The sequence below is a fragment of the Aquarana catesbeiana genome, linkage group LG09 (genome assembly GCF_042186555.1).
Source record: "Aquarana catesbeiana isolate 2022-GZ linkage group LG09, ASM4218655v1, whole genome shotgun sequence".
In the NCBI taxonomy this organism is placed as follows: Eukaryota; Metazoa; Chordata; class Amphibia; order Anura; family Ranidae; genus Aquarana; species Aquarana catesbeiana.
In genome coordinates this window covers 108,262,200-108,275,975 of record NC_133332.1, presented here as the reverse complement: position 1 = coordinate 108,275,975, position 13,776 = coordinate 108,262,200, and the positions used below count along the sequence as shown (strand labels likewise).

General features: G+C 44.3%; 1 long non-coding RNA gene across 1 annotated transcript; it reads right to left on the bottom strand.

Annotated features, from left to right (window-relative positions):
• Positions 1 to 8,110: 8,110 nt before the first annotated feature.
• LOC141107232 (uncharacterized) lies at positions 8,111 to 12,946 on the bottom strand. Its single transcript, XR_012235828.1, has 3 exons — positions 12,811 to 12,946; positions 10,298 to 10,372; positions 8,111 to 8,216 (listed from the first exon to the last, which is right to left on the bottom strand). It is a non-coding gene; the product is annotated as an uncharacterized lncRNA (long non-coding RNA).
• Positions 12,947 to 13,776: the final 830 nt, after the last annotated feature.

Below are 13,776 nucleotides of genomic sequence, written 5' to 3'. Positions count from 1 at the left end.
GCGGTGAAGTCACCTCGAAATGGGAGCGGGTGGGGGGGCGTGGCCTGGACATGGCTGAGTAGGGACGTGTATTCACTGAGCTACCGGCCGTCTTACCCCTACCCTGGCTATTTCAGCTTGCAATTTTAAACTATGCACTCAGCCAGAAGGAGAACAACAAAGAAGAGCAGCAGATCGACCAAATCTACCCCTCAGCCACCCACCTCGGGAGAACTTAGACTGAGATTCCAGCTATTTCTCCTCGGCTCCCCGGAGATCAAGATGGCGGCGACACGTGGAGAACACACAGAGGGACAGGCGGCGAACAGTTCCCCGCTGCTGCAGAGGGACACACAGGCGGCAGACAACTACGCCAGCTTCCCTGCGGACCTCCGCCCTGCATTTGCGGAATACTCTCAGCCCTCAATCCACACAGAGCTCCGTGCTTTATTACAGGCCCTACCGACAAAAAATGACATTGCGGCACTCATAGCTACTGTAGAAGCTGCACACCATCAGGAGATGAAAGCAGTGAGGGCGGATGTTAGTGCACTGGCTTCCAGAATAGAATCAGGGGAGAGCTCCCTGTCAGCGCTGGAACGCCGAATGTCGGCTGTGGAGGAAAGCCAAGATGCACAAGCTGAAGCGTTGCAAAACCAACATCTACGTCTGGAAGAGATGGAGGACCGGAGTCGCGGGGACTCCCAGAGGCCACAGGACTGGAGGATCTAGCAGATACAGCAATCGCCATCTTCCGCAGCCTCCCTGGTATTGGGTTGCCAGACCGTATTGTCATAGACAGAATACACCGCGCACTGGGCCCTAAACCAACTGATCCCCTAAGACTGAGGGATGTTATTTGTAGGATGCACCACTATGTGCATAAAGAACAGATCCTGCGTAGAGCCTGGGAAGCAGAGGACCCAGAACTAGATGGTGTCACAATCAAGATCTTTCCGGATTTATCACGCGCTACCCTACAGAGGCGGGCGATCCTGAAGCCACTACTGGACCTTGCTAGAAGGAAGGGAGCGACGTACCGTTGGGGGTACCCATTGTCTGCCACATTCAGGAAGGACCAGAGGATTTTTACCCTGCGCAATCCAGATGCGTTGCCTGCCTTATTTACTTTCCTGGACGCAGACCCTATTGAAATCCCGAACTGGTTGGGACCTCTCCCGCGCACACAAGATCGTCAGCCCATATCAGGCATGGGAAGCAACTATCCACCAAGGCAACAACGGAACTGTCGCCGACCCAGAGCACCTTCCCAGGAAGGCACACGTGAGTCGTGAAGTATAAGTTTACCTATAACAGGATCACTCATTAAGAAATAATATTCCGGAGTTCTTGTTTCCTATTGTTTGAGTTAAACTGTTACCTCTATCCGACAGTTGGCCCTAACATACCACAACTATGGAGTGGTTAGGCCTTATTTTGTCTCTTACTGAATGAAGGACAGCTGAAACCGTCACTGATTATCTCTGTCCCTACCATGGCTGCACCAAAGTAATGTACTTGTCAATAGAGACACCTTCCACTTGAACTAGTCCACTACCCTATATAGGAGACATTACGTCATGTGATGGTAACTGTGCTACAGGGAACTTATGTGATGGCAAACCTAGATATCTACAAGTTACCTAAAAGGAAATGTTCCACAGCCTTATAAATACTCTGGCTATTGCCTTACAGACTCACGTGGGTAATTCACATAATTTGGCGAAAATCGAAGCAGCCACTTTGCAGTACAGAGCAGATGATGGACACTGGTATCTAGAGGCCTGCTTTGTGTAGTGACCTGCAGAGCCAGTCTTGGTTGGCTCTAGGAGAGGACATTCCGGCTGCTAGTTGGTGTGGCTAAGGAATGCCCCCCCGGCAGATGTCACATAACACGCTAGACGTCAAGGAAGAACCAAGAGACAGGTCGTACACTAATATATAATAAGCTCTGATGAGACGGAACGTTATACATGTTTGGTTAGAGATCCAGGTCTATTCTGTAATATTCTCTAGTAGAATTGGGTCAAGTTACTAGCTATGTTAGATTGTTACAGTGCAATGTTTTAAGTGGTTAATCGAAACGGTAGTCAGACAGACTCACAGTGTTCACCCACTTGGTTATATTCAGTTCCTTTAAGTTGATCTGCTGTTATGTTTGAAAAAATGCATAGTTAATATTTTAATGACTATTTCCAGATAGGCTGGGGTGGGGGGGGGATGGGAGTCTCACCTTTTTTGAGCCTTGTCCTACCTCTCTCCCACTTAGAGTAGCATATCCCCCTGGAGGACAACTGCACCTTCTGGGGACCATATGCTAAATACACACCCTGATTTAGGGTTTTGAAACGGGCAGAGCACTAGGCCTGGTCTGTATTTTCTCTGTATTCTATTAACCCTCTTTTTCTTCTTTCTAATCTTACTTTTCTCTCTATTACCACGCTTTATTCTCCCTCCAGTCTTATCTACCCGACCCTCCCCCCCACCACCCTTTTCCCTCTCCCCCACCACCCTTTTCCCTCTCCCCATCCCAAAGTAAAATGGCGGTAAGCAAAATTAAAGTAATGTCCCTAAATGTGAAAGGTCTCAACATACCGGAGAAGAGACGTATGATATTAGATGACCTAAAACGAACTAATACAGACATAGTCTTTATCCAAGAGACACACTTTAAGACCAATAAATTACCATATCTACAAAATAGACACTTCCCAGTAATCTATCACTCCATGAATCCGGAATCTAAATCTAAAGGAGTTTTTATTTTAATCTCAAGTAAGATTCACTGGCAGCTACAGGATTCTAAAATAGACCCGACAGGGAGATATGTGTTCCTCAAGGGAATAATTGGTACAATAAAGGTAACACTAGCAACCATATATGCCCCTAATGAACAACAGGCCAAGTTTTTGAGGGAGACTCTAGAGAAGCTAACTGACTTTCAAGAAGGACAATTGATTTTTGGAGGAGACCTAAATGCACCTCTGATTCCCTCGGCGGATACATCGTCGGGTAAAACGTCGATCCCTCCGAACCAACTTAAAAAAATAGCTCAAACACTACATAAATCTCAGCTAATCGATGTCTGGCGATTACAACATTCCGGAGAACGAGACTTTACATTTTATTCAAACGTACACCAGTTATACACCAGAATTGACTACTTCTTGATCCCCCATACGCAGCTACATGCTGTGGAACAGACCTCAATTGGGAATAGGACATAGTCAAACCATGCACCTATATACTTGAACTACCGCTTGTCGGAGACTTCCTCTCCGAAACTCCGCTTTTGGCGTCTAAATGAAAGCCTACTACAAAACCCGGACATATTAACGGAAGTAACAAAGGCAGTTGATTTATACTTCCAAGAGAATGACCAACCTGACTGTGACCCGGGGGTATTGTGGGAGGATCACAAGGCGGTCCTCAGGGGAATCCTTATATCTCATGGGGCCCGTATTAAAAAAGAGAGAAATAGGCAACTTTCCCAACTGCTACTCGAACTAGCCACCCTAGAAGCCAGACATAATCATGCCCCTATAAAGACCTCTGAGACGGAACTGACAACTGTTAGACAGAAAATCACAGACCTTCTGCAATACAGGGCGAAAGCAGCCATACAGATATACCGTAAACAGACATATGAATCGGGGAACAAATGCGGAAAACTACTAGCCAAACAGGTCAGACAACACAAATCAGCGACTTACATTCCACACATCTCTACTTCTAAAGGCACAAAGGCAACCTTGCCTGCACAAATCACTGAAGAATTCAGACAGTTTTATTCTAACTTATACAACTTGCCACAAGTAAACGCTACCACCACCGAAATAGAAAACTACATCACGTCTTCCCAAATGACATCTCTCCCCCAGGAGATTAGAGATGAATTAGATTCACCCATAACTTTAACAGAAGTACAGACAGCCATTGGAACAATGAAACCAGGTAAAGCCCCAGGACCTGACGGCTATACATTACAATACTATAAAACACTCTTCCCTATTCTAGGACCTCGTATGGTCACATTGTTTAACAAAATAGGAGAGGGTAAAGCCTTTGCTAGAGAGACCTTGAAGGCCCATATTTCAGTAATTCATAAGGAGGGAAAAGACCCGGCGGCATGTGGTAGTTACAGACCCATATCACTGTTAAACATTGACCTCAAGCTGTTTATTAAAATTTTGACGACTCGGCTGGCGCAGCACCTCCAACAGCTTATTCACCTAGACCAAGTTGGATTCATTCCGTCTAGGGAAGCCAGAGATAGCACTATAAAGGTGCTAAATTTACTACATATCACCAGATCCAGAGGAATCCCCTGTGTCCTCCTCAATACCGACGTGGAAAAAGCATGCGATAGAGTGAGCTGGCAATACATGTTCGCAGTGCTCAGACACATGGGACTGGGGGGGTGATGCTCAGCCGAATAGCCGGAGTATATTCCGCTCCCACAGCACAAGTGAAGGTGAATTGAGTCCTGTCAAATCCCTTTCCAATAAAGAATGGGACGAGACAGGGGTGTCCCCTTTCCCCTCTCCTCTTTGCCCTTTCCCTAGAACCCCTTCTCTCCAAAATAAGATTAAATCCCGACATACAAGGAGTAATCCTAGATCCCATGCAACATAAGATCTCCGCCTATGCAGACGACTTACTTTTTATCTTGACTAACCCGGTAGTGTCCCTACCCAATCTCCTTAAAGAATTTGAAATTTATGGGAAGTTGTCAAACTTAAAAATTAATTTTTCAAAATCGGAGGCAATGGGGATTTCTATCCCGGCCAACGTCCTTCCAAACTTACAGTCGAGCTTTAGATTTAGATGGACTAATTCAGCCTTGACCTACCTAGGTACAAGATTACCATCGGATCCGACCCTATTGTTCGCCAACAATTTCCCCCCCTTACTAATTAAGACTAAAAAATGAATGGATGACTGGAATACTGGGTTCGGGAGATGTAACTTAATCAAGATGAGTATACTACCCAAATTTCTATACCTTTTTCGAACCTTACCCATTAAGATACCCACAGCATATTTAAAACAAGTACAAAAACTCTTTATGCAATTTGTCTGGGCACACAAAAAACCACGCATCCCGAGATCACAACTTTCAATACCAAAACATTATGGGGGTTGCACTCCCGGACATACGGAAATATTACCAGGCAGCTCATCTGGGCAGAGTAGTTGATTGGAACAGACATAAGGAGACTAAATTATGGGCACAAATAGAGCAATTCCAAACTAAGATACCTTTACGGACAGCGCTATGGTGCTGGGACTCCCTTCCGTTAGAGCTGAAATCCCATCCCTTCATAGGCAACACTATCAAGCAATGTTTATATGCAACGTTACAGGCCTCTTTAACAACCAAGGACTCCCCTTTAACCCCGATTCTGGGAAACCCCAAATTTCCCCCGGGAGTTACACCCGGACAGTTTCCATCATTAAGGAACTCTAACTGTGTGGGAGCTTCGCAATTTGTGATTCAAGATAAATGGCCCTCCATTCCAGAACTAGTTGACCCGACGGGCTCGTTCAATCTGACATTCTGGAGTGCGGTACAAATACACCATTTTCTTCAGACAATTCCAAACCCTAAATCTTATTCTAGACCCTTGACTACATTTGAAGAAATATGTGTAGACACGAACTATTACCACAGACCTTATCTAAGATGTACACCTTACTAAACACACCCCCACAACCGCCCAGCTTGCCATGCATTACTAAATGGGAAACAGATCTCCAACACTCCTTTACGACAGTACAGAAGCAGAGCACGATCGCTCTCTCCCTTAAATCCTCAATATGTACTAAATTACAGGAGACAAACTATAAGATCCTGACTAGGTGGTATTTAACACTTAGCCGCCTGCATTCAATGTTCCTAAATACGTCAAATTACTGCTGGAGGTGTTGTGAGGAGGAGGGAACGATACTCCACATGTTCTGGTCCTGTTTCTAAACCAGAAATTGGTTTCTGGTCTGGGGTCCGTTCCATCTCCCAAAAGTTTACGGACTTTCAGATTCCGAACGACCCAGCATTTTTCCTACTCCATGTTTCCACCATGCCGATTAAAACATATAAAAAATCCATTTTGCGTCACTTAACCAATGCAGCCAAAGCCTGCATCCCCATGCTATGGAAACAGCAAAATCCACCGACCACCTCGATGTGGTTACGGAAAGTAGAAGACATAAACAAGATGGAGGACCTTATAATGACAGCTCAAAACAGACAAACAATATATAAGAAAACATGGACACTATGGAACATGTTTAAATACTCTGATGAAGGGAAAGTACTCTTTGGGAATCCAATCCACTAATACCTCACAACATCTCCGACACAAAAGAGATTTACTTAAATCAAGGTCTCCGCCGACACCCCCCCCTTTTTACCCCCTCCCTATTTTACCTTACCACTTCTCCTCCCCCCCCTCCCCTACCCATCTACTCTCTTCTTCCTTCTTTTTTTTTTTTCTACCAGCTTTTCTATCTTTCTGTATTAATCTCGGGTAGCTACCTCCTGATTAAAGCAAATGACTATCAACTATGGACATGATATTCAGCTAGAAATTTGATTAGTTGACTCTTACATATTTCTACAGTATTTAAGTACTAAAATGATGATATGAAGAAATATATGTATCTTAGTAACAATAACAGGTTAATGGAATCTGCTTTACCAGTCTTTCAATATGTGTTATCTAGTGTTATGATATGCCGTCGGGAGGCTGCGACCCCCTTGAACTGTTTGTACCGTTATGGGATTTTCGGGGCTTTGCCCTTTCTCTCTTTTAAAAAAAACTAATAAAATTTATATATTTGAAAAAAAAAAAAAAGAAATGGGAGCGGGTACCTGTCAAAACCAGGAGGAAAATAAGTGGAGCTTCCACTTTTGGGTGGAGCTCCGCTTTAAGGCGCACATGGAGAGCTTAGGTTATTAGCTTGTTTCTACAACTTTAAACTCATTGAAATATAAAAGTAACTTTTCAAAAACTGCTGTATTTTCTGACAACGCTGTTCTGTGGCTTGCCTCGAGGGTTAAACGTGAGGTGGCAGAAATAACAGAGAAATCATGCCACCACAGTTTTATACTTTTTCACTTGTGCTGCATTTATGGTTAGAAGTTTGCTTTCCTTTGCCCTTATAAGGCTGTAATTGTTTCAGCTTTAAATTATATTTAACTTTGGAGACCTCAGCTGAAATCCTCTCTCGTTGCAGGATATGATTGTGGGTGTATTTCTGTATGAGGTTACATTCAGTTATATCAGCATAATTGCAAAACTTTGCTGTTATCACTTTACAACTCCTTCTTTGTAGCAGTGCCAGGGAAAACACGGCTATTCCTGGTCAGGATGAAGTTCCGATAGAAAAAAATTTCAAGAAAGTATGCTGCAGGTTTAAAGCAAAATAACTCTATGTGTGGAAAAGGTAGATAGAAGAATCTTTATATTCTATTCTTGCTATAGAATATTAAGAAGTGTATTTATAAAAAAAAAGTGCTATTTACAGTATACTACAAAACTGCATGTACATTAATTCTATGCTAAAGCGGGCATAATAGAATCTTACTAATTTATTTTTTCTCCAGGTCGGATGTTCTTCATTCTTACAACCCCTGGCAAAAAGTATGGAATCACCACTCTTGGAAAATGTTCATTCAATTGTCTAATTGTGTAGAAAAAAAGGAATCACAGACATGCCTCAAAACGATTTTCATTTAACATTCAATCACTTTTGCCTTAAGAAACACTTAAAAATAGCTTTGTTAGTGGCCATATCCGAGCCATATCCAAGCACGTAGCCTGGCAGGCCAGGAAAGGGGGGGCCTTCTGAACCATATCAGGCCACATGCCCTCAACATGGGGGGGTGGTCCCCATGTTGATGGGGACAAGGGCCTCTTCACCACAAACCTGGCTGGTGCTTGTGGGGTTTGCGGGCGGAGGGCTTAGCAGAATCTGGAAGCCCCCTTTAACAAGAGGACCCCAGATCCCGTCCCCTATGTGAATGAGTATGGGGTATGTACCCCTACCCATTCACCAAAAAAAACTGTAGTGTGACAAAAGACAAGAGACAGTTTTTGACATGTCCTTTATTAAAAATGTCTTCTTCCTCAGGTATTCTTCTGCCCGCGCTTCTTCCTCTAGAGTTCTTCCTCTGCTTCTTCCTCTGGTCGTCTTCTTCTTCCTCCGGTCTTCTTCCTCCCGCCGCTGACCTGCTGAAAATAAAAAAAGGGATCGTCCAAAGCTGGGTCCCGCCGATCTTTCCACTCTGATGTTGCACATTTCTTATATAACTATGGGACATGGCCATTTGATGGCGTCATCCAGAGACCCTGCCCCCTTGTGATGTCACTGACCCATCATGCCCCGGGCAGTGAGGCCACAAGGGGACGGGGTCTCTGGATGACATCATCTGATGGCCATGGCCCATATATATATATAAGAAATGTCCAAGAAATGTCCACCATCGGAGCGGACAGATCGATACATTCAGCAGTCAGCTGATGACTCATCGGTTGTTAAGGACACGGCGGCTGGCTTCCCGGCATGCTTCTTAGCAATCAGCTATGTACAGTGAATGTGAAAAAAAGTCGGTAAAATCGTGGACAAAACTCTGTTAAAAAATGCAGAAAGCACAGCAAAAAGCACTGCAAAAATGCTCAATAGCAACATGCATAGATGTGAATCAAGCCTTAAGCCTTTAGTTAAGCTTTAAGTTAGGTTTAAGCCCCAGTCCAAATCGGCGCAATTTGACATATCAAATCGCATGTCAAATCACAGCTTATTGCCGGCAACGGCACTGTCCCAATCGGCTGCGACACTGACTTTGCGGTGCCACACTGATTTCTAAAAGTAGTTCCTACACTTCTTTTGGTGACTTTGAGGGCGATTTCAATAGACATCTGTGCATGAACTTGCACAGATGTCTTTCAAATCGCCCCAGACTCTCACTGAAATGCGGGTTTGAAATCATGCGAGTTCAGCGGAACTCACACGATTTCAAACCCATGTTCAGTGTGAACAAGGGCTCAATCTACATTGAAGTGGAACTCCAGACAAAACTTTAAAAAAATCAGGTGGTGTGGATGTGGATCAATTAGGTAAGGGCTAAGATGCTCATCATGTACCACTTGCTGTGCGCCTAACGTACATGTACTGCAGCAGGTCGTCTAGTTTGCGCAAAACCACGTACCTGTACGTCATTTTGTGCAATAGGCACTAGGGGGGCATGCGCGGGCCGCCGGAAGTGCGATAACGCATTGATTGGAGGGAAGGGGAGCCAATTAGCGGGTTCGCCGGCCGCCCGTGATCGTTCCAGAGTGAGGCAGAACAGCGGTCTGCCTATGTAAACAAGGCAGATTGCCATTCTGACAGGGGACAAGATCGAGATCATGTGTTCCTGCTAAGCAGGAACACGGTTCTCTGTCTTCCCCCAGTCAGAGTTAGCAAGCACCCCCTAGGGACACATTTAACCCTTTGATCACAGCTGATGTTAAGCCCTTCCCTGCCAATGTCATTAGTACAGTAACAGTGCATATTTTTAGCACTGATCACTTTAATAATGTTACTGGTCCACAAAAAAGTGTCAAAAGTGTCAGTTAGGTGTCCGATTTGTCTGCCACAATGTCGCAGTCCCGCTAAAAATCGCTGATCGCTGGCATAGTTTGTAGACGTGATAACTTTTTGCGTAAGCGTCAATATATGCTTCTTGGAATTTTTTTTTACCAAAAATATGTAGCAGAATACATATTTGCCCAAATTGATGAAGAAAGTGAATTTTTACATTTTTTTATTGTATTTGTTTTATAGCAGAAAGTAAAAAAAATATTGTTTTTTTAAAAAAAATCGCTCTTTTTTTGTTTATAGCGCAAAAAATATAAACAGAGGTGATCAAATACCACCAAAAGAAATCTCTATTTGTGGGAAAGAAAGAGCATCATATTTATTTGGGTACAGCGTTGCATGACTGCGCAATTGTAAATTAAATCAACGCAGTGCCGTATCGCAAAATATAGCCCGGTCATTAAGTGGATAAAACATTCCGGGCTGAAGTGGTTAATGCTGGGTCCCAATATCTCATTATCTGCAGCAAATCAAACCTGGCCTATTGCACTTTTTAAATTTATGCTATAAACCATACAACACAACAGTGGTGTGAAGTAGGAAGTAACCCATAGCAACCAATCAAATTTAAGCTTACTGGAGTCAGCTAACATAAATTCTGGTTGCTCTGTCTTAATCACTTTTAAAGTTTATCTAAAACCTAAAAAGAAAAATGTAATTTTTTGCAGCTTACCGGTCCTTGATGTGGTGACTGCATTTGTTTTCTTTTTTTCTGGCTTTTTTTTCCCCTAATTTTCACTTAGTAATCCTGTGAATGACACATATGATTTTCAAGTATACTTATTTTCTTAAACATGGCAGTTATTTTCACCCGAGTCCAATGAGATTTGAAAACAGTCACATGGCTAAATTAGAGAGCCTAATGCCCTGTACACACAATCGGTTTTGCCGTCGGAGGAAACTCTGAAGGTTTATCTGACGGAACTCCGACGGAATTCCGCTCAAGCGGTCTTGCCTACACACGGTAACACCAAAGTCCGACTGTCCAGAACGCGGTGACGTACAACACGTACAACGGGACTAGAAAAAGGAAGTACAATAGTCAGTAGCCAATAGCTTCCGTCTCGTACTTGCTTCAGGGCATGTGTCGTTTTTGGTACGTCGGAACAGCATACAGACAAGGGGTTTTCCCGATAGGAATTGGTTCCGTCAGAATTTTTGAAAAAGAAAGTCCGATGAGGCATACACACGATCGGAATAGACGATGAAAAGCTTCCGTCTGACTTTTTCTGTCGGACATTCCGCTCGTGTGTACGTGGCATTAGTCTGAAGCTTTGTGAATTGAGCTTTTTTGTCCCTGGGTGACAACACTCACTTTCTACACTGTATCCATGGAGGGAGTCATGGCTGTCACCCAGGCTGGATGTCAGACGTGTGTAGCGGTACCCCCTTAGGGGCTGTGGGCATTGTGGTCCGTCTCCCACCCTGCACAGCCAGGCACATAAATTTCCAGGCACACTTCAGTCAAGAAACAGTCCTTGTACTTTGTTTTGTTTTGTTTTATTAGGCGAAAATAACTTGGATGGGGATAGGGTGCATATGGGATGCCCACTTGATTAAAGGAAAGTTAGGGACTGAGCTATATACACCTCTGGTATATTCAACCTCTTCTCTTTACCTCCAGCACATACACTTGCTTTCAGACTATCACTTCTGAGACCAGCTAGCATTGTGGTTGGGGCCTGACACTGGCTCAGCCAGGCCCAAAGCAAATGCCCTTTACAGGCAGGGACTGCGGGCCCCTATGGTGTAGCAAAAATGGTAGTAGTTCTTAGTGCTAGCTGTCCCACATGTGGCTCCTTCTCCCAGCACCACCTCTTCAGGCCCTGCCAGCCCTCCTGGCTGCAGCTGCCTTTTTCCACTAGCCATGCCACCACAGTCCTTCTGACTGGCTCTGTACCCATTCCAGACTGTGCCATCCCAGTCCTCTCAGGCGTGTCTCCCAGTCCTCCTGACTGTGTGTCTCTCACCAGCCCTCTTGACTGTTCCTTGTTCCTCCTGGAGACTTGCCTGGCAGTCCCGTCTGCACCCGATCCCAGGCCCAAGGTCACACCCCCCAGACTGGGGAGCTCCCTCAGAGGCCAAGACAGCCTAACACTCCATCTCCAGCTTCCACCCAAACAACTCCTCCCCAGCTGGGCGGACCCTGAGTATTTGAGGGGGCCTGCCCCCTGCCAATCCAAGTTGGGGATTGGTCAGGACCCTCAGAATACTCCAGGCAGCTCCAACTTAACCCCCCCCCATTCTTCTAGAAGGCACCAGAACATTCGAGAAGTAGGGGGAGAACCTGTGAGTCATTCAGCTCTCCCTGGATTTCTGCCCAACCCAGGACAAAAGCAGACAGGCTTGGCTGCCAGCCAAGCCTGCATAAATGTATGTGTACTAGAAAAAAAAACAATTTACACTTCTAGCACTAGAGGGTGCTACACGTGGATTTGTGGGTTCACAGATGTAAGATAACATTGTTTGTTCAGCTGGATTTCTGACAGGATCAACAGGCATTTTCTCTATTTGTTAAACATGTTCTTAGCCTGAATAATGAAAACTAATGTAACCCCACATGTAAGGACTGGCAAGTTGCCATGTAATACAGTTTTGTTCTTTGGTTTAAATATCCTTTAAAATCATCATTGCTAAGCCCAGCCTTATTGCATCTTTTCTTTTCAGTAGGGAGTGGAATTTCAAGATGGGTTAGCATTGTGCACCATTTCTAATTTTCTAGCTACTTAGTATAGAGTAAAAGTTGAAATACAGTAATACATCAAAACTTTTGCATAGCTATATTACTAGCTCTATGACTCTGAGCCTGTAATTGCACGTTGACCTGGCAAATTATCCGTCATTTCGCAATTTGGAAGTCAGAACGGATATTTGTCTGTGTTTTTCTCCAGTTAAACTCCACCTCTCCCTTTTTTGCATTCCTCCAGATCAGCCAAGACATTTATAGAAAACTAAAAAAAAATGTTTTTTTCTAAAACTTGGCTAGCTACTAGTACACTATTGCTCTGCATTTGTGAAAGCAGTAAAATCATTTAAGAATGCTCCTAAGGCTTTAAACTCCTCGTAATGTTTGATTGCATTAAAGAAATATAAAACTGCACGCACACATTAAAGTAGAATTTTAGGCTAAGCCCAACTAGTCTTAAAAATGCTCCCTCCCTCCTCATAACACCTATACTGACTAACCTGTGTAAAATAGATGTATATAATTATCTATTTTCAGCCAACTCCAGTCTGGTCACATGATCTCCCCTGTGTCAGCCAGCAGCAGTTGCAGAGTGTAGGAGAGAGTCCTCTGACAATGACTAGTAACGCCAGGAGTGGTGACATCGCCCATAGGCTCCTGTGGCCTTCCCATTGTTGTCACTCCCTTCTCTCCTCTATACCCACCGCTGGCTGACATGGGGAAGCAAGATCACATGACCAAAACCAAAGCGGGCTGAAAATAGGTAAATATATACATCTTTCTTACACAAGTTAGTCAGCACAGGTTAGCCCATAATTCTATGTTAAAGAATGGTCAAATGACAGCTATGTGACTCAATGTCAGGGCTGGGCTCAGCCCTTCCTTCTCTGAGCTGGCCGCTCAGCTGTCGGTTATTGCCAGCTCCCATCTCTCTCCACAGTTACTCAGCCATTGTTGATTCTGCTCGTCAGTCCTGCCTACTTAAAGTCGTCCAGCTCACTGATCTCTGCCTTTGCCAACATCACAAAAACTTTCTCCTGTGTTCCTGTTAAAGACTTGCTCGGCTGACATTCCTTCTGGCTCCTGATCCTGCTTGCTGTACTACTACGTTTATCTCTGGCTCTCTGACATTTGCTTGGCTGACTACCTGATCTGGTACTGAACTCTGGCTTGTTTTGACTACGCTTACTCTGTTTAAAAGACCATCATCAGCAACTAGAAAAATGCCTCACTTTGATAGACGACTGGATGACCACTAGCTCTCTTAAACTCAACGGATCAAAAACAGAGCTTCTTCTCCTACACGCAAATCAAAATTCCAAAACTAAGACCCCATGGACACCACCCACCATCTTCGGACAGACCATCTCTCCAAGCACCAAAGCCAAGAGTCTCGGAATCATTTTGGACTGAAATGTCAATGGATGCACAAATAGGATCAGTAGTCAGCCAATCTCACCATCTTC